General features: G+C 43.5%; 1 long non-coding RNA gene across 1 annotated transcript in view; it reads left to right on the forward strand.

Annotated features, from left to right (window-relative positions):
- The first annotated feature begins 1,325 nt into the window (after positions 1–1,325).
- Positions 1,326–20,176, forward strand: part of LOC132346013 (uncharacterized) — a 91,400-nt gene continuing 72,549 nt past the window's right edge. Inside the window, exon 1 of the long non-coding RNA XR_009495692.1 lies at positions 1,326–15,100. This is a non-coding gene — a long non-coding RNA (uncharacterized lncRNA). The remainder of the gene's footprint in view (positions 15,101–20,176) is intronic.

Genomic DNA, 20,176 nt, shown 5'->3' on the forward strand with positions numbered 1-20,176 from the left:
ACCCTGATTTGATTCTGGCTTCTGGGCTCCCACAGATCCTACTATAGAAATGGCCACTGCAGTCGCTCCTTCCTCGTAGTGGTCTGTCCCTGCGCCTTCCCCAGCCCCACTGTGCTGTGAGTTCATCAAGGACAGAAGTAGGCCCTCCTGTCCACTGTTGGATCCACAGTGAGTGGCTGACACACAATATGTGCATCACGCATGGTAACTGACTTAGCGGTGATCATATCTGTGAGGACAAAAGTGATAAAAACCACACGGCTGGCCCTGGTTGCCCCTTGTCTGTTTTACAAGGAGCGCCCTTGGGTGGTGCCGCTCGTGGGGTGTGGAGAGGAGCAAGGCGGAAGTCCCCTGGGCCAGGCTGCTCTACTTGAGGGGCTGGCGAAGGGACAGGAGTGTGACTCTCCAGTTCTAGGCTTTGAGCAAAATGAGAATGAGTAGGAAAGAGGGCAGAGATCTAAGCAGGTTCACAAAGGACAGAGCTCTGCAGAGAGAGAAATGCTGAAGGAGGAGTTGGAGGAAGTTTTGTGTGTGAGAGGTGCTGTCTGACTCCCTCCTCGACACCCTCAAAAGGCCTTCGGAACAGAACCAGCAGTCCCATCACCCAGCAGTTGTCAAAAATGCAGATTCTCTGGCTCCGCCCTGGACCTGTTGAATCAGAAACCCTGTGGGTGGACTCAGCAATCTACGCTTTAATAAGCCCTCTGGGGGATTCTGACTCACAGTAAAGTTTGGGAACCGACTGCAGGACAACCCAGTACCACTGTCCACCTCTTTCTGTTGCTCTGTAGAGCTGCTCTGGGGCTCCGTCGGGGGGAGAGCCCCCGTGTGAAGAGCTAGGCTTCGGGTCGAGCAGCAGGGCCAAGTGCTGGTCCCACTTACTTGCAGGCTCTTGGTGGCATTTGCTTCCTTCTAACCTCGAGGTACTGCCAACAGCCTCTGTTTGACAGAGAAACTGAGGCTCGTGGAGGTAAGGAGCTTGCTCAGCGGACATCAGTGGACTGAACAAGTCAGGCTCTGGGGTTGAGGCCTGATTTTCAGCAACGCTTGTGCTTTTCTAAAGCGTTTGTCGCTCTGAGTCCAGGTATTTTGGTCTGGAAAATGGAAACATGGGTGCCTTGAGCCAGCAATGGGGTAACAGTTGTGGAAGGCAAGTGTAAAGAGCCTCATATAGAAGATGTAACAGTAGAAGAGCGCTGTCTTGTTGCATACTAGGAACATGGTGTCACTAATTTCTTACTTTAATAATTTGGGAATTGCTGAGTCTGAGAGGTACTGTGTAAGACTTGGGGGGGGGGGGAGGGAGGGAGAGAGAGAGAGAGAGAGAGAGAGAGAATGCCACAAAGCCTTTTTGCTCATTAATGTATTTTGGAGGAAGCCCTTGTTTGTGTCTGATTTCTGAGAATTCAGGATTGGAATGAAAGTCAGCTGTCTGTGTCTTGGATGATACTGCTGCAGACCTAGGGTTTGCAAACTTGGCTGCCAGTTAGAATCCCTGAGCAGTTTTTAAATGTTAATGTCGTGGTTGCACCCTAGACCAATGACTTTAGAATCTCTGTACATGGGCCTGGGCTGCTCAAGAAAGGCTTCCAAGTGAGGCTTCCAAGAAATGATTGCCAATGGAGATGACAAAGCATTAAAAAGAAAACTATAAAGATTATTATAAAGGGGGAGGGGAGATTCCATTTATTGAGCACCTTTTCTTCCATGGTCACATCTCTTTCTGACCTCATCTGGGAAAGATTCTTGGCCTTCAAGAGCCCGTGTGGTTAGACCAATTAACAGTTTAGACCCAGATTGTCCAGGATAATCTTCCCATATCAAGGTCCTTAACTTAAGCACATCTGCAAAGTCCCTTTTGCCAGGTAAGATGATATATATGCATAGGTTCTAGGGATTAAGGCAGGATGTCTCTGAGGGGTTATTAATCTGCATATCACAAGTGCTGAGCTCAGTAGGGGCTCGGTAGAGGTTGATAAAGTGAAGTGAAGTCTGACTCTTTGCAACCCCATGGACTGTAGCCTGCCAGGCTCCTCCAACCATGGGATTTTCCAGGCAAGAATACTGGAGTGGGTTGCCATTTCCTTCTCCAGGGGATCTTAACAACCCGGAACTGAACCCAGGTCTCCCACATTGCAGGTGGACTCTTTACTGTCTGAACCACCAGGTTAAGCTGGTTGGTAAAGGTTAGCTTTGTTAATCTCATTAATGACTTGGAGAGATGGACACTGGTATCCTGCCTACTTTCTGTCACATCCATGATGTGTGACCTTGGGCTGGTCACTTAACATCTCTGAACCTCAATCCCCTACTCTGTATAATGGGGGATAGTAGCATCTATCTTATAGTATTGTTTTTGATGATTAAGTGAATTATTTCTAATCAAGTGCTTAAATTAAGGGCTTCCCTGATAGCTCAGTTGGTAAAGAATCTGACTGCAATGCAGGAGACCACAGTTTGATCCCTGGGTGGGGAAGATCTGCTGGAGAAGGGATAGGCTACCCACTCCAGTATTCCTGGGTTTCCCTTGTGGCTCAGCTGGTAAAGAATCCTGCAATGTGAGAGACCTGGGTTCGATCCCTGGGTTAGGAAGATCCCCTGGAGAAGGGAAAGGCTACTCACTCCATTATTCTGGCCTGGAGAATTCCATGGACTATATAGCCCATGGGGTCACAAAGAGTTGGACACAACTGAGCAAGTTTCACTTTACTTTCAAGTGCTTAAAATGTTGTCTGGTATACAGTAAACTTCCAATAGTCGTGATCTGAAATAATAATGACAACAACATCATCTTCGTGTTACATGGCACAGAGAATTAGATCATTGAGGGTTTCGAGGTCTGTTGCAGATACAAGTTTGTGACCCCAGGTTCTATGCTTTCTTCCAGAGAAGTGAAGGGTTCTCTGGGGAAGAATAAAGGTCAAGGGTGGGTTTTCCAAGAAGCAGATTTCAACTCAGTGAAAGACCTTTCTGTCAGGCAAGGGGACTGGCGAAAGCATGCCTCCTTCTGTGGAGGCTTCAGGGAACCCCTGCTACAGTCTCCTCAGAAGTCTGTGAGTCTGGCAGAGGAGCAGGGGTGGGGGCCCAGGGAAGGACAGAGAGTCCTCAGAATGCACCGTGCTGGCTTCCTGGACTATAACAGAAACGGGACTGATGGGGTTCAGGAAGCTCCCTGCATAGCAGGTGGTGAGGGCTTCTGTTTCTCCTCTCTGCTCCTGTTCTCCCTTTTTCAGGAAACAATTGCCTGTGGAAACATTGGCAGGGGCCATGTGAGTGCGTCAACAGAGAAGCAGAATCATAGAGGTGGCTGCCTCTGCTAGATCGTGGGGCCCTTACCCCCATTTTGCAGATGAAGAAACTGAGTTTCCTCATCTATGATATGCCGTTGTTGTGGTAGGGGGAAGAGGCAGGGGATGGCCCCCAAAGCTCCTGCTCCTATGTCACTTACATCATTACTGCTCACACCCCAAGGTCACACCGATCACATGGCCAAGCCTGATTTCTGGGGTGGGGAGGGGACAGGAACTGTACCAGCCTCCTCCAAGGATGCACTACAGGCCACAGGGCAATGAGTGGGAAGGGTAATCTGCCTCCAGGGAAGGCGGCCAGTAACTGGGACTGATAATTCTCTGACCACCCTCTGATCTGAGAGCTTTAGTCATTTGGGGGGCATGTTCTGATGCATCCCTTCAGTTTGCTCACCCTGATTCTCTGCTCACAACACAGAAACATTGCTCTGGAAGACTTGGGGGGCTGTCAACTAAGAATAGATACAATGAGTCGTCTGAGAGTCTTTTGCTCTGCAGGTGGGTCCATAGACTGAAACCTTTTAAACTTCCTTACGGCAGTGTTATGTATGGTAACTGGGATCAGCCTAAGTGTCCAGCAAGAGGGTACTGGCAAAGGAACCGTAGCTAAATATTATATTGGAAGGCTCTCCAAAACGTAACAGTGAGTGAGACAAGTGAATGCAGGATGACACCAACATAAAAACATGTAGAGTTTTGGAAGCGGGCGATTCCTCAAAATGTTAAACATAGGCTTGTCATATGCAGTTTCACTCCTAGGTGTCTGCCAACAGAACTGAAAACAATTGTTCACACGATAACTAGCGTATGAATATTCAGAGCAGCATTATTCATAATAGCCAAAAAGCAGAAACAATCTAAATGCCCATCAGTAGATGAGTGGATAAACAATTACAACATATCCACAAATGGAATATTATTTGGCCATGAAAAGAATGAAGTACCAATACATCACGGACGGATGATCATTGAAAACATCATGCTAAGTGGGAGAAGCCAGACTCAAAAGAGCAAAGATCACACATTGTATGATTCCATTTGTAGGAAATGTCCAAAAGAGGCAAATCTGTAGAGGTAGGAGGGAGGTTCGTGTTTGCTAGGGGCTGGCAGAGGAGGGAGTGATTGCTTAAAAGCCGCAATGTGCCTTATGGGGTGATGAAAATGTTCTGAAATTAGATAATGTGATGGTTGTATAACATCGTGTCATACTGAATGGCACTGGGGGTTACTCTTTAAAAATGATTAAAATGGTAAATTTTACTATGAGTGTTTTATCACAATAAGACAAAACATACAGAACAGCGTACATGTAGTGTATACAAAAAATATGCATGGAACTGTCTATACCAGTATCAGGACAGTGATTAACTTGGGGATGGTTGAAGGGGGATGGGAGAGAAGGGGTCTCAATTGTGTCTAACATTTTATTGCCTTAAAATGGCCTGGAAGTGTATATGGCAAAATGTCAAATTTTATGAAAGTTGGGTTAGTATTTGAATATTATTTTGTAGTTCTCTGCATTTTTCTGAATGTTTGAAATATATCTTAGTCAAAAGAGGAAAAAGCCCAGAGGCTTGAAAACAGTTTCTGGGCAGCTGTAAATGCGAGTGCGTCTTTTGCCTCACTGCACTCTGAGAGCAGGTGACTTAGGGAACAGGGAATGTTAGATTTCACTGTATTTCTGCCTGGCTGCATTCCATTATTTTAGATTCTATTGAAATTAATGATGCAGGAACATTATTTTTTTCCATCTGGACCTGGAACTTTGACTCTGATCTATGAATTCCATCTTCCAGACGCATACTGATGGGCTGAGGGTTTCCATCTCAGATAATTGCTTTTTTCCCCTTTGTTTGGTGGAAGACACAATTTTCCTTTCACACCAAAACCATTCAAAGATAAGGCAGTAAACTTGTTTTTTCAGTTTGTGATGTTTTAAATGAGTTATTCCATCATCATTACAAGCAATTCTCCAATCTGTGGGACCTCTCAGAGATGATGAAGAGGGAGAGGGATGAAGCGAAGGTGCTAATTTCAGATGTTACCGATTATGTCGCTGAACAGACAAATTCAGAGTATCACTGGGGATAAGGCAAGAGATGGTTGGAGTTTGTTTTTCCTCCAAAAGATTTATACCTCTCTGGATCCTATTCTTTTTCTCTGTAAAATAAAGTGATCATCCTTGTTGTTTCAGAAGCACCTATGCAATAAAGTTAACTATAATTTCAACAAAACCTAGCTAAACTCATATATCCAGCAGCAAACATAATACCACTGGGGTTTCCATTACTCAAACTTTTCCTGAAGTTCCCTTCAAGGTCATGTTATCCAACAAGCTCACTTTATAGATGAGGAAACTGAGGCCTAGTTGGGCAACAAGTCTTGTCCAAGATCCCGAAATCTGTTTAGCTATTCCAAGGTCAGATTTCTACCTCACTTGTCAGTCTTGACCTCATATCTTATTATCTGTATCTAAAATAACTTTTCCTACCAATGGCAGTTGCTTTGTCTATTCAGAGTCTCTTTTTTTTTGGTACCATATGAATTTTAGGGTTGTTTTTTCTTTTTCTGTGAAATGTGCCATTGGGATTTTCTTGGCAAGAATACTGAATTTAAATACATTGCTTTGGGTAGAATGGACACTAACAGTGTTGTCTTCTGATCCATGAGCACAGTATGTCAGTGATTTGTGTAAAGACAGACAAATAGATCAACGGGACTAACTGACAAGAGTGCCAAGAATACATAATGGAGAAAGGATAGGCTCTTCAACAAATGTTGTTGGGAAGACTGGATATCTGCATACAAAAGGAGGAAATTAGACCTTTATTTTACAGCATGCACAAAAATCAGCTCAAAGTGAATTAAAGTCTTAGATCTGAAACTGTGAAACTCCTAAAAGCAGAAAATAAGGGAAAAGTTTCTTGATTTCTTGGCAATTTCTGGTCTTGGCAATGATTTCCTTAATGTGACAATAAAAGCACAGGCCACAAAAGCAAAAATAAACAGTGGGATTATATCAAACAAAACAGCCTCTGCAAAGGAAACAATAGACAGGCAGCCTATGGAATGAGAAACAATCAATGTTTTTGTTGTTGACAGTAAAAAGGCAGCCTATGTAATGAGAGAGTGTGTTTGCAAACCCTGTATCTGACAGTGGTTAATATCAAGAATATATAAGGAACTCCTCTGCATGCATGTTAAGTCACTTTAATTGTGTCTGACTCTTTGTGATTCCACAGACTGTAGCCCTCCAGGCTCCTCTGTCCATGGGATTCTCCAGGCAAGAATGCTGGATTGGTTTGCCATTTCCTCCTCCAGGGGATCTTCCTACCCAGGGATTGAACACACGTCTCTGACATCTCCTGCACTGGCAGGTGGATTCTTTCCCAGCCGCGCCACCTGGGAAGCCCAAGAACTCCTCTGACTCAATAGCAAGAAGACCAGAAATACACATAATTTAAAAATGGACAAAGGACTTGAATAGACGTTTATCCAAAGAAGACATACGAATGAAGAAATGGTGCATGAAAACATGTTCAAAATCACTAGTCATCAGGGAGGTGCAAGTCAATACCACGATGAGGCATCATTTCACACCGGCGAGGAAGGCGCTTATCAAAAGAAACCCCAAAACAAAGGATAAGTGTCGGCAAGAATATGGAAATGTTGGAATTCTTGTCCACTGTTGGTGGGAATGTATACTGGTGCAGTCATTATGGAAAACAGTATGAAAGTTCCTTAAAATTTTAAAAATAGAACTAGCATACGATTTACCAATACACTTCTTGGTATATGTCCAAAGGAATTGAAATCAGGACCTCAAAGAAATATCTGTACTCTGATGTTCACTGCAGCTTTGTGCACTATGACCAAGCTATGGGAAAAAACTCTGTGTTTATCTATGAATGAATAAATAAAGAAATGAGGAATATATACACACGGTGGACTATAACTCAACCTTGAAAAAGAAATCCTGACATACGTAATAATGAAGGTGGAGGATTCTTTACTAAATGAAATTAGTCAGTCAAAGAAGATTACATTTTGCATGATTCCACTTATATGAAGTGTCTAAAATAGTCAGTCACTAAAGCAGAGAGCAGAAAGGAGATTGCCAGGGGCAGGGGAAAGGAGTAAACATGGCGTTCAGTGGTATGCAGTTCAGTTATACAAGACGAATAAATTCTGGAGATCTGCTGTACAGACCTATTGTACACTTAAAATTTTGTTAAACAGGAAAACTACAGCAACAGGGAAAATAAGCTTGTGGAATTTCACTTTCTTGAGAAAAGGAGAGGCTGAGAGAAGTACATAGGAGAGCATGCATTTTGAAGGGATGGTTTGAAAAATCTGACCAAGATGAATGTTCCTGTTTTCCAAATTCCAGATCAGAACAACTTTCTCAGCACCATTTGCTTCTGGCCACTCCATCTGCACCAGAAAAAAAAAAATCACAGGTCAGTGATTTGTCCAACAGGGCTTCTGACCTCATGAATGGAGGCCCTGGAGTTCTTACTTCAGGAGGGATAAAGCCTCTGAGAAAGAATATGGGCCCTGTCGAGAACATTTTTTTGATGTTCAGCAGGGGTCCCCCTAACAGTCTTCGCACATGGTTTGTAGTGCATGTCCTCTGGATGCACTCTGGACTTCTTTATCTACTACTGTACAGCTTAGTTCAGTTGCTCAATCGTGTCGGACTCTGCAACCCCATGGACTGCAGCACACCAGGCTTCCCTGTCCATCGTTAACTCCTGGAATTTCCTCAAACTTATTTCCATTGAGTCAGTGATGCCGTCCAGCCATCTCATCCTCTGTTGTCCCCTTCTCCTCCTGCCTTCTATCTTTCCCAGCATCAGGGTCTTTTCCAGTGAGTCAGTTATTCCCATCAAGTGGCCAAAGTATTGGAGTTTCAGCTTCAACATCAGTCCTTCCAATGAATATTCAGGACTGATTTCCTTTAGGATGGACTGGTTGGATCTCCTTGCAGTCCAAGAAAGGGACTCTCAAGAGTCTTCTCCAATACCACAGTTCAAAAGCATCAATTCTTTGGCGTTCAGCTTTCTTTATAGTCCAATTCTAACTTCCATACGTGACTACTGGAAAACCATAGCTTTGACTAGATGGACCTTTGTTGGCAAAGTAATGTCTCTGCTTTTTAATATGCTGTCTAGGTTGATCAGGGCTTTTCTTCAGGAGCAAGCATCTTTTAATTTCATGGCTGTAGTCACCATCTGCAGTGATTTTGTATCCCCCCAAAATAAAGTCTGATGCTGTTTCCACTGTTTCCCCATCTATTTGCCATGAAGTGATGGGACCAGATGCCATGATCTTAGTTTCCTGAATATTGAGTTTTAGGCTAATTTTTCACTCTCCTCTTTCACTTTCATCAAGAGGCTCTTTAGTTCTTCTTCACTTTCTGCCATAAGGGTGGTGTCATCTGCATATCTGAGGTTATTGATATTTCTCCTTGAATCTTGATTCCAGCTGTGCTTCATCCAGTCCAGCATTTCGTATGATGTACTCTGCATATAAGTTAAATAAGCGGGGTGATAATATACAGCCTTGACATACTCCTTTTCCGATTTGGAACCAGTATGTTGTTCCATGTCCAGTTCTAACTGTTGCTTCTTGACCTGCGTACAGAGTTCTCAGGAGGCGGGTCAGGTGGTCTGTTATTCCCATCTCTTTCAGAATTTTCCACAGTTTGTTGTGATCCACACAGTCAAAGGCATTGGCATAATCAATAAAGCAGAAGTAGATTTTTTTCTGGAATTCTCTTGCTTTTTCGATGATCCAGTGGATGTTGGCAATTTGATCTCTGGTTCCTATGCCTTTTCTAAATCCAGCTTGAACATCTGGAAGTCCACGGTTCACATACTGTAGAAGCCTGGCTTGGAGAATTTTGAGCATTACTTTGCTAGCGTGTGAGATGAGTCTAATTGTGCGGTAGTTTGAGCATTCTTTGGCATTGCCTTTCTTTGGGATTGGAATGAAAACTGACCTTTTCCAGTCCTTTGGCCACTGCTGAGTTTTCCAAATTTGCTGGCATATTGAGTGCAGCACAATATGCTTTCACAGCATCATCTTTTAGAATATGAAATAGCTCAACTGGAATTTCATCACCTCCACTAGCTTTGTTTGTAGTGATGCTTCCTAAGGCCCACTTGACTTCGCATTCCTGGATGTCTGGCTGTAGGTGAGTGATCACACCATCGTGATTATTTGGGTCATGAAGATCGTTTTTGTATAGTTGTTCTATGTATTCTCAGAAATCTACGATGCTCCATAAACCAGAAATTCTTCTGCTGGGAAAATTCTTTTTCTTAACTGCATCTTAATTGGTCTGAGGCTCTCTGTATTCGTCATTTATTCCACTCAGGGTGACTATGCATCTGTTTTGCTACAGTGTTAGTGTGTTTGAGTGTGGGCTGCCCCATACTTGGCTGGGTGGGATATGCAATAGAGTAGAAGCAATGTATAGCTTTTCTAAAATTGGAACCATTTTATTTCCAAAATATATCAAGCTGTAAGGGCTTTGGGTAAGGGATTGTGCACCTGTACGATGTACCACAGGGACTGCATGGCTGTTTCCTTGTTGCTGAGTGTTTGAGATGTTTTTAACTCTATATACTGCCATGTATAGTGTCTCTCTTCACCAAGCCCTGCTCACTTTGGGATTATTTCCTTGGGAACACTCTTAGAGTGGAAATATTTTATCAGGAGGAAAGAGCAGTTTTACAGTTCTTGGGCCTGGCACCAAGCTGTGCCCCTTTCACTGTTAGGTTCTGAACCATTCATGGTCACCCCCTTGGTACTCCAGAGAGGAGGAACTTTCATGAAGATGCTGTCAGTTGGAAGGAGTCTGTGAGGGTGAGCAAAGAGCAGGGCTCTGTACAAATAATCAGTTACCCTGTGAATGGCTTCTGGGATGTCCTGGGTGCAACATGGTCTCCTCAATCCTGTTGGCTGGATTTCCAGGGGGCAGAGGATGACAGCATAGTTATGGAGATCTTTATTACTTCATAGGACTTAAAGCCTTCTCTTAGGAGGACAAAGCTCCATCTGTTCATTCATTGTCCATCCTTCATGGGATATTTATTGAGGATCTATCCCTTGTCTAAGAACTGGGGGTAAAAGCAGCGAGCAAGACAAACAGAATTCTTAATGTTATGAAGCCAAGACTACGGTGGGAATAGGGAGCAAGAAACGGCAATAAAAAAATCAAAAAACAAGATAGTGAAGTATCATGATAGAAAGAAAACTTCGCAATAGGATTGAGGGGGCTGCTAATCTGGATAGGGTGTTCAAGGAAGGTGACATTTGGTTTGAGGCCTGGTTGGCAAGAATGAGGTCATTGCACAAAGATTTTGGGGGGTTAAGCCTCAAGTAGAAGCCGTAGCAAGTGTAAAGATCTTCAGATGAGAAGGAGCTGGTGTTTTGCAGGATGCCCTGAGGGCTGCTAGATATTGGTAAGGGGACATACAACAAGCGTCTGGAACTAATGCTCTGCGGATGTCAAAGAAGAATTTGAATGAAGAGAAGAGAGAACACCAGATATGTCTGCCACAAGGATTCTCATGCTTCTCTCGGACCCTGGGCCAAATGTTGTTTCTCTCTGGGGTATAGGTCTCTGGGCAGTGGGTGGGTTGCCTAAATGGTCTCTTAAAAGCCTTTCTGATCTGATATTTTGATCTTTTCTAGCCTTTCAGATGTATGCCTCCCCTGCACTCATGCTTGGTCTAATTCTGAAAAGGTACAAAATGGTAGCTCTAGCCACACATGACAAGTAAAACTAAAATTAATGTTGATTAAAGTTAACACTGCAGATGGTGATTGCAGCCATGAAATTAAGACGCTTACTCCTTGGAAGGAAAGTTATGACCAACCTAGATAGCATATTAAAAAGCAGAGACTAAATTACTTTGCCAACAAAGGTCCGTCTAGTCAAGGCTGTGGTTTTTCCAGTGGTCATGGATGTGAGAGTTGGACTGTGAAGAAAGCTGAGTGCCGAAGAATTGATGCTTTTGAACTGTGGTGTTGGAGAAGACTCTTGAGAGTCCCTTGGAATGCAAGGAGATCCAACCAGTCCATTCTAAAGAAGATCACTCCTGGGTGTTCATTGGAAGGACTGATGCTGAAGCTGAAACTCCAATACTTTGGCCACTTCATGTGAAGAGTTGACTCATTGGAAAAAACTGATGCTGGGAGGGATTGGGGGCAGGAGGAGAAGGGGATGACAGAGGATGAGATGGCTGGATGGCATCACCAACTTGATGGACATGAGTTTGGGTGAACTCCGATAGTTGCTGATGGACAGGGAGGCCTGGCGTGCTGCGATTCATGGGGTTGCAAAGAGTCGGACATGACTGAGCGACTGAACTGAACTGAAAAGAATGTTTAGTTCCTCCGTAACACTTACCACACTTCAAGTGTTCAGGAGCAAACTACACAAATCTACCTTTCTGGACAGCACAGGGAAAAAGCATTTTCATCACTATGCAAAGTACTCCTGGACAACACTGGGCTAATTTGAAATATAATGAAGCCCATCATCAGGAGGAGAAGTGGGCGACAGAGGTTGAAATGGTTGGATGGCATCATCAACATGAGTTTGAGCAAACTCCAGGAGATGGTGAAAGACAGGGAAGCCTGGCGGGCTGCAGTGTAGGGGTCGTAAGGAGTCAAACACGACTTAGCGACTGAACAACAACAACAGTTTTCCAAAGAGCCCCTGGTGACTGTTATGGGCTGAATTGCATCCTCCCCAACTTTGTATATTGAAGTCCTAATTCTCACTACTTCAGAATGTGACCATATTTGCGTATAGGATATTTAAAGAGGTAATTAAAGTTAATTTAGGTCATTGAAGTGGGCCCTAATCCCATTAGGACTGGTTCCCTTATAAAAAGAGGAGATTAGAACACGTACATACAGAGGAAGGCTATGGAAATAGGGTAAAGATACCAATCTTCAAGCCATGCAGTGAGGCCTCAGAAGAAACCCCTCTGTCAACGGCTTCCTCTTGGACGCCTAGTCTCCAGGATTGTGAGAGAATAAACTTAGGTTGTTTAAGCTATCCAGTCTATGATGCATTTGTGGTAGTTTCTTTTTTTCAATGATAGCCTTGGCAAATGAATTCAGTGACTTTTCTTTGATCTGCATATAGCACAGGAGAGTGCATTAAACTCTTTGGGAATGCAGTTCTGTCCACTCGTGGCCAGTGGAAATAAACTAGTTTTGATAGCCCTGCATAGGCGTTAACTCAGATTCTCGTTCTGGGCGCTGATCTGTCATCCCTGGTCTCCAGTGCCATTTGGTTCTCCACCCTCTGTCACTTGACCTTTGAGGGATGGCTAGAGTCACCTTTGTGGATTGCTTTCTTCCTGTAATTTAGTTTATGGCCTTCCTCTTAGATCTCCAGTGGACATTTTTTTAAAGATGTAACTGAGTTGTACAATCTACTCATGGAATAGACATAAGAAAAAAAAATTCCTAAGGTGTCAACAATACAGGATCAGGGGCACAGGAATCAAATTCCTAGTCCAACATTGAATAGCATGGGTTTAAAAGTGTTATTATATAACATTATTACATCTAATATTATATATACAGGCATATATCTATAAATATAAACGTAGTTATATATGAAGTGAAGTGAAGTGAAGTTGCTCAGTTGTGTCTGACTCTTTGCGACCCCATGGACTATAGCCTACAGGCTCCTCCATCCATGGGATTTTCCAGGCAGGAGTACTGGAGTGGGGTGCCATTTCCTTCGCCAGGGTTTTCTTCCGACCCAGGGATTGAACCTGGGTCTCCCGCATTGTAGGCAGACTCTTTACTGTCTGAGCCACCAGGAAGTCCTAGTTATATATAATTATGAATTATAATTTATAATTATAAATTTATAAATGTCATATTCAAATGGGTGACCCCCACCCAGCAGGGAACTTTAAAACTATTGAATTGACCCACACATTTCTTCCTAATTCTATTCCTTCAACCTTCTCTCAGCAGTAATCAATACTATAAAATTAAAAAAAATTTTTTTAAAAATATGTTTTCACTACTTCTGTATATGTCCCTAAACATTAGGGTTGCTTGCTTTGAGTTTTATAAAGGTGGTCTTATGCTTACATGTATTGTTCCATATATTTTTCCATGAGTTGGCTCTTTTTCATTCCATATTATGCTTTGAGGATTCATCCATGTTGCTAACAGCTATAATTTCATTTTTTCTTCTATGTAGTATTTTTATTGTATAAAAACTCTTAAGTGTAATCCTTCTTGTTTGGTAGACACCTGAATTCTTTCAGTTTCTGTTACAGTGTTATTTTGAACATTCTTGTGCCTGTCTCTTGTTTATTGCAGGAGTCTCTCAGAGGTATGTATGCATAATGCTTTTATGGTATAAAAAACTTAAAGACTGTGTAGTGATGCTACACATTAAAATATGCTTGAAAATAACTCTACATTAGTTGATTAAAATTACAGTGCATTTTTTGGTTTGAAATAATCTAGATGTCTTAACTAACCCCCGAGTTTTAGGACATCCAGAGAGCTGATATTTTATTGTATTATTAGTATTTCTGAAAAATATCTCATTTCTTAAATAAAAGCAATTTAGAATATTTAGCTCAGTAACTTATGTCATCGAAGCACCTTTGAAAATTTTTATTCAAGATGCTCCAATCTTCCTTTTGTTTTTATGTCTGTTTCCTGGTTTCCTGACTGGATGGTAAGTATCCCGGGGACACATAATATATATAATGAGGATTTATTGCCTCTGTTTATAGTGAAGGAAGTGAGACTGAGCAAAATCAAGGCTAAAATGGCAGAACTGGGAATCAGTCTAAAGCCCATGCACATCTCATTGTGTAATGCCTCTTGGCCCTGGGGTGTGTCCCCTCCTATCCTGAGGTCCATCACCACCTCTATGGCTACTGGGGTTGGCAAAGGAAGAAAATAAGTATCTGCATTGGGCAGGCCAAGAAATTAAAAGACGCTTGCTCCTTGGAAGAAAAGCTATGACCAACCTAGACAGCATATTAAAAAGCAGAGACATCACTTTGCCTACAAAGGTCCAGCCTTTGTACTATATGCCTACTATATACCTGCCAGCCACTGGTAGGTACCACAGATAGGTTTGAACTAATTCTCATATCAGTAGTATAATGTTGATATTATTATTCATGTTTTCCAAGATGAGAAGAATGATACCCAGAGGGAATACAGTAGTCCCCACTTTATCTGTAGTTTTTCTTTCAGAAGTTTCAATTACCCATGGGTCAGCCATGATCCAAGAATGTTAAATGGAAAATTCCAGAAGTAAACAATCCATAAGTTTTAAACTGTAATGTGATAAAAACTCAGCTGTCAGCCCTGACCTACCCAGGAGGTAAATCCACCCAGAAGGTGATTCATCTTTTTGTCCAACCTTTTCCATTCCCACCCATTAGTCACTTAGTAGCCCTCTTGGTTATCAGATTGACTGTCACGATGTCACAATGCTTATTTCAAGGAACCCTTATTTTACTTAATAATGGCCCCAAAGTGTAAGAGGAGTGATGCCAGCCATTTGGATCTGCCAAAGAGAAGTGATTAAGTACTTGCTATAGGTGAAAGGAGAAAGTTCCTTGCTTAGTAAGGAAAAAAGAAATCATATGCTGACATTGCTGAGATCTATGGTAGGAAAGAACCTCCCATCTCTGAAACTGTGAAGAAGGAAAAAGAAATTTGTGCTAGTTTTGTTGTCCCACCTCAAACTGCAAAGGTTACAGCCAGAGTGTGTGGTGAGTGCTTAGTTAAGATTGAAAAGGCATTGAATTTGTGGGTAGAAGACCTGAGCAGAAAACAGGTTTCTGTCTGTGGTGTCAGGCATCCCCCCCATGGATACCGGGGGATTCCTGTAAATATCCAAGGACAAGCTGGTAGTAGAGATGGCAGAGTTGGGTCTCAAATCCTGGTCTGTCTGACTGCAAAACCTTCATTTTTCCTAAAAATACCATACTGCCTTCAGAAAGAGGAAACACTAAGTGTGCTCGCAGTGTGGTACCACTCTCTATCCGACGGTAATCACAGACACACACCTGTGCTGCTGGAAGGAAGCAGAGTGAGGACGAAAATGCTGGAAATGAGCCGGAAAATTCAGTCCAGAGGCACCTTTGGAGGACTGGGCTCAAACGCAAACAGAACTTTTGTGATTCTCACCTTCAATTTTGGATTGAGGTCCACTCCCTGCTATGAGTTAGCTAAGAGATGGTAAAGATTATCTTCCAAGTGGGGTTGGATTTAAAAGAATGGGCTATGAAATCAAGTGAATTTGAATTTGGCTTCAAATTCTGACCCTCATTTATTAGCTGTTTGATCTCAGATGAGTTAACTTCTGTGAGCCGCAGTTTTTCTATCTCTAAAATGGGGATAATTAATAGCACCTTCTGTATAGAGTTTTGGTGGGAGCTGGGTTGAGCCATGTAAACCTCTTAGAACATCATTACTGTAAACATTCAATACCAGATATTGCTATTGCTGAGTAAAAATAGAGGATTGAATCAGGTTAAACTTCAGGACCCTGACTAGGCATGGTAGGAGTACTCAGGCTGTTGCATTGTGGGGGATTAAGATGTGTGATCTGGGATGAAGTCCATCAATTCTCTCCCTAACCCTGAAAGACTGGCAGGACTTGCTGGCCAAGCTCCCTTGCTACCCATGAGACTGCTGTGGGGGTGGGTGAGTCATTCAAGGACCCACCTGCTCTCTCTGGAAACAGAACGCTGGGGGCTTATTTGAGCCCTGTCTTTAACAAAGTCTTCAGATCCCAAAGGGATTTAGAGGTTAAAAAACAGAGAGACTTCTAAGAATTGCCTTCAGTGGAATGCTTCTCCATGGCAAAGATCCAACACGACCCACATTTTTTTAGCATTTATTAAGATGGCTAACTGGGCACCATTAGAATGCCAGGAGAAATATCAATAACGTCAAATATGTAGATGACACCACCATTAAGGCAGAAAGTGAAGAGGTACTAAAGGGCATCTTGATGAAAGTGAAAGAGGAGAGTGAAAAAGTTGCCTTAGAACTCAACATTCAGAAAACTAAGATCATGGCATCCGGTCCCATCATTACATGGCAGATGGATGGGGAAACAGTGGAAACAATGGCTGACTTTATTTTTCTGGGCTCCAAAATCACTGCAGATGGTGATTGCAGCCATGAAATTAAAAGATGCTTACTTCTTGGAAGGAAAGTTATGACCAACCTAGACAGCATGTTAAAAAGCAGAGACATTACTTTGTCAACAAAGGTCCGTCTAGTCAAGGCTTGACTATGGTTTTTCCAGTGGTCATATATGGATGTGAGCGTTGGACTATAAAGAAAGCTGAGTGCTGAAGAATTGATGCTTTTGAACTGTGGTGTTGGAGTAGACTCTTGAGAGTCCCTTGGACTACAAGGAGATCCAACCAGTCCATCCTAAAGGAGATCAGTCCTGGGTGTTCATTGGAAGGACTGATGCTGAAGCTGAAAGTCCAGTACTTTGGCCACCTGATGCAAAGAGCTGACTGATTGGAAAAGACCCTGATGCTGGGAAAGATTGAGGGCAGGAGGAGAAGGGACGACAGAGAATGAGATAGTTGGATGGTATCATCGACTCAATGGGCATGGGTTTGGGTGGACTCTGGGAGTTGATGATGCACAGGGAGGCCTGGTGTGCTGCAGTTCATGGGGTCAGAAAGAGTCGGAAACGACTGAGCGACTGAACTGAACTGAAGAATGTGGGGTCTTATATGAGTCAGCGGAGAAGGCAATGGCACTCCACTCCAGTACTCTTGCTTGGAAAATCCCATGGACGGAGGAGCCTGTTAGGCTGCAATCCATGGGGTCGCTAAGAGTCGGACACGACTGAGTGACTTCACTTTCACTTTTCACTTTCATGCATTGGAGAAGGAAATGGCAGCCCACTCCAGTGTTCTTGCCTGGAGAATCCCAGGTACGGGGGAGGCTGGTGGGCTGCCGTCTATGGGGTCGCACAGAGTCGGACACGACTGAAGTGACTTAGCATATGAGTCAGACTTAGGGTGGCAGTTGTGTTAAGGTGAAGGTGATTGTGTTTGATTTCTTTGGACTGTTGTATTTTCATAGATAACCACCTGTGGGAGAGATTGGTCTAGAAAAAAAAAAAAGGTTTCTGTAGTTCCTGGAGAAGTTAGACATTCTGTTGTTCTTTTCTCTTAGAATTACGCAGTCATGCTTGAGAATATTTTCTAAGTTTCTAAGAAGTTGCCATAGCTATAGCTTGGTCTGTTTGTATTGAAATCAAAACATTGACATGGTAGGTTTTAAAAAGAAGTGACAACTTTTTGACAATAAAACTGGGTGGGGAAATTACCCAATCTTGGGCAGAGTTCAGCTAAAGTGCTACTTGCTGACAACATCGTTGAGCTGTGCTGAGAGTTCAAGGTCATGTGGACCCTGACCACTGAGGGTTTCGGTGTTTCTCGGTCAGAGAGAATGTTCTCGCTCTGAATGTGCATTAGGGGCTGGGGTCTGGCCCTGGCTCTGAGCTTTGTTCTTGGTAAGACCTCAGGAAAGTCATTTTTCTTCTCGGAATTTTATTATTGTCCCATATTTAAATGGGGATGTTAGATTAAACGGTCTCAAAGATCCCTTTCACTTCTGAAATTTTAGGATTCGGTGAGTTCTGTTTTTGTAGCTTTGTCGCCCATTTGAAAACCATACCCTTTCCATTTAAATCCACCAGAGGGCGATATGACCCGTGTTTTGGCCATGCAGCCCCTCCTCCCACCCCCGCCTCCCCCTCCCCCAGTCTGAGAGACCTGATCACGAAGATCCAGTGCCTGCCTTTCATGGGAGATTGATGGAAAAAGACACTATTTAAGTTGTTCCTTAGAGCTACAGTTGACAAGGGATCTTCATATCTACTGCTCTTTTGATCTCACATCAGTTCCCTGTGCCAGATGCTCTCCTCCCATTTCACAGGCTGGGGAACCCAGGCTCACAGTATTGAAAGGATGTGTCTCAGACTACATGGATTTCCAGTGGTGGAGTCGGGACCTTATCTCCTCATCCCCATTCATTCCTTTGGTCATCTTCCACTGGGCTTCAACAGACTGCCTCTGTCTCTAAGGGGTTTCTGAGAAGACAATTTGCACAGGTATTGACTAGGGCAGAGTTTGAATCTGTATTTGGTAGAATTGGGATAGGAGCTGAATGTAGACCATGTAGACCAGAGCTTCTTTTCAGTAAAGCTCTCCTTTGGAGATTTTGGGCTTCCCTGGTGACTCAGCTGGTAAAGAATCCACCTGCAATGAGGGAGACCTGGGTTCGATCCCTGGGTTGGGAAGATCCCCTGGAGAAGGGAAAGGCTACCCACTCCAGTGTTCTGGCCTAGAAAATTTCATGGACTGTATAGTCCATGGGGTTGCACAGAGTTGGACACAACTGAAGCGACTTAGCAGCACAGCAGCAGCAGCGGCCAACAGGAGCTCTAGTGGTCCTGGTTCTAAGTTGTAGAGGGCAGAATCTACTCAGGCTCGTTTAAGTAGCAAAGGAATTTTTGAAAGGGTTTTAGGAAACTCTCAGACTCTCCTGGAGGGCCAGAGAACACGAATCTGAAATGTATGAAGCCAGAATTGTGACCAATCCCACTGTGGGGGCTTTTCTAGGAAAAAACCAACTGCCACCACTGCTTGGCGTTATGGTGTTTGGTACTGGGTCCCACCACGGGGATTACCATTGACTGAGCTGCTTCTATGTGCAGGGCATATACCTTATCTCAACTGGTCCTGTGGGACTTGTATCGTTACCTCTCATGTACTCGTACTTGCCCAATTAAACCCAGGCTTCTCAAAGCCTGGACTCCAGCAGAATGAGATTAGGCTGGAGTTCGGGTCTACTCCCAGTCCTGAGAGGATTTCAGGAGAAGAGGGCTATTCCCGATGTTTCTTACTGCCTTTGTAATGCTTTTGTTTTCTACTACCATGGAAGAGTTAGACAAGGCTGTGGTCCGTGTGATCAGGGTGGCTAGTTTTCTGTGATTATGCTTTCAGTGTGTCTGCCCTCTGATGCCTTCTCACAACACCTACCGTCTTACTTGGGCTTCTCTTACCTTGGACGTGGGGTATCTCTTCACGGCTGCTCCAGCAAAGTGCAGCCGCTGCTTCTTACCTTGGGTGAGGCGTATCTCCTCACTGCCGCCCCTCCTGACCTTGATTGCGGAGTAGCTCCTCTCGGCCCTCCTGCGCCTGCGCAGCCACCTCTTCTTGGACGTGGGGTTGCTCCTAATAAATATTTCTTTGACCCCCTTTTTTTTGGTGGTGGGGAGGCAAGGATACTGGAGAGGGTTACCATTCCCTTCTCCAGGAGATCTTCCTGACCCAGGGATTGAACCCATGTATCCTTCATTGTAGGCAGACGTTTTACCGTCTGGGCCACCAGGAATTTATTTTTTTGGGCTCCAAAATCACTGCAGATGGTGATTGCAGCCATGAAATTAAAAGACGCTTACTCCTTGGAAGGAAAGTTATGACCAACCTAGATAGCATATTGAAAAGCAGAGACATTACTTTGCCAACAAAGGTCCATCTAGTCAAGGCTATGGTTTTTCCAGTAGTCATGTATGGATGTGAGAGTTGGACTGTGAAGAAAGCTGAGCACCAAAGAATTGATGCTTTTGAACTGTGGTGTTGGAGAAGACTCTTGAGAGTCCCTTGGACTGCAAGGAGATCCAACCTTGCAGTCATTCTAAAGTCATTGCAGATCTCATTCTAAAGGAGATCAGTCCTGAGTGTTCCTTGGAAGGAATGATGTTAAAGCTGAAACTCCAGTACTTTGGCCACCTCATGCGAAGA

This window comes from Bos taurus, chromosome 8, assembly GCF_002263795.3.
Source record: "Bos taurus isolate L1 Dominette 01449 registration number 42190680 breed Hereford chromosome 8, ARS-UCD2.0, whole genome shotgun sequence".
Taxonomy (NCBI): domain Eukaryota; kingdom Metazoa; phylum Chordata; class Mammalia; order Artiodactyla; family Bovidae; genus Bos; species Bos taurus.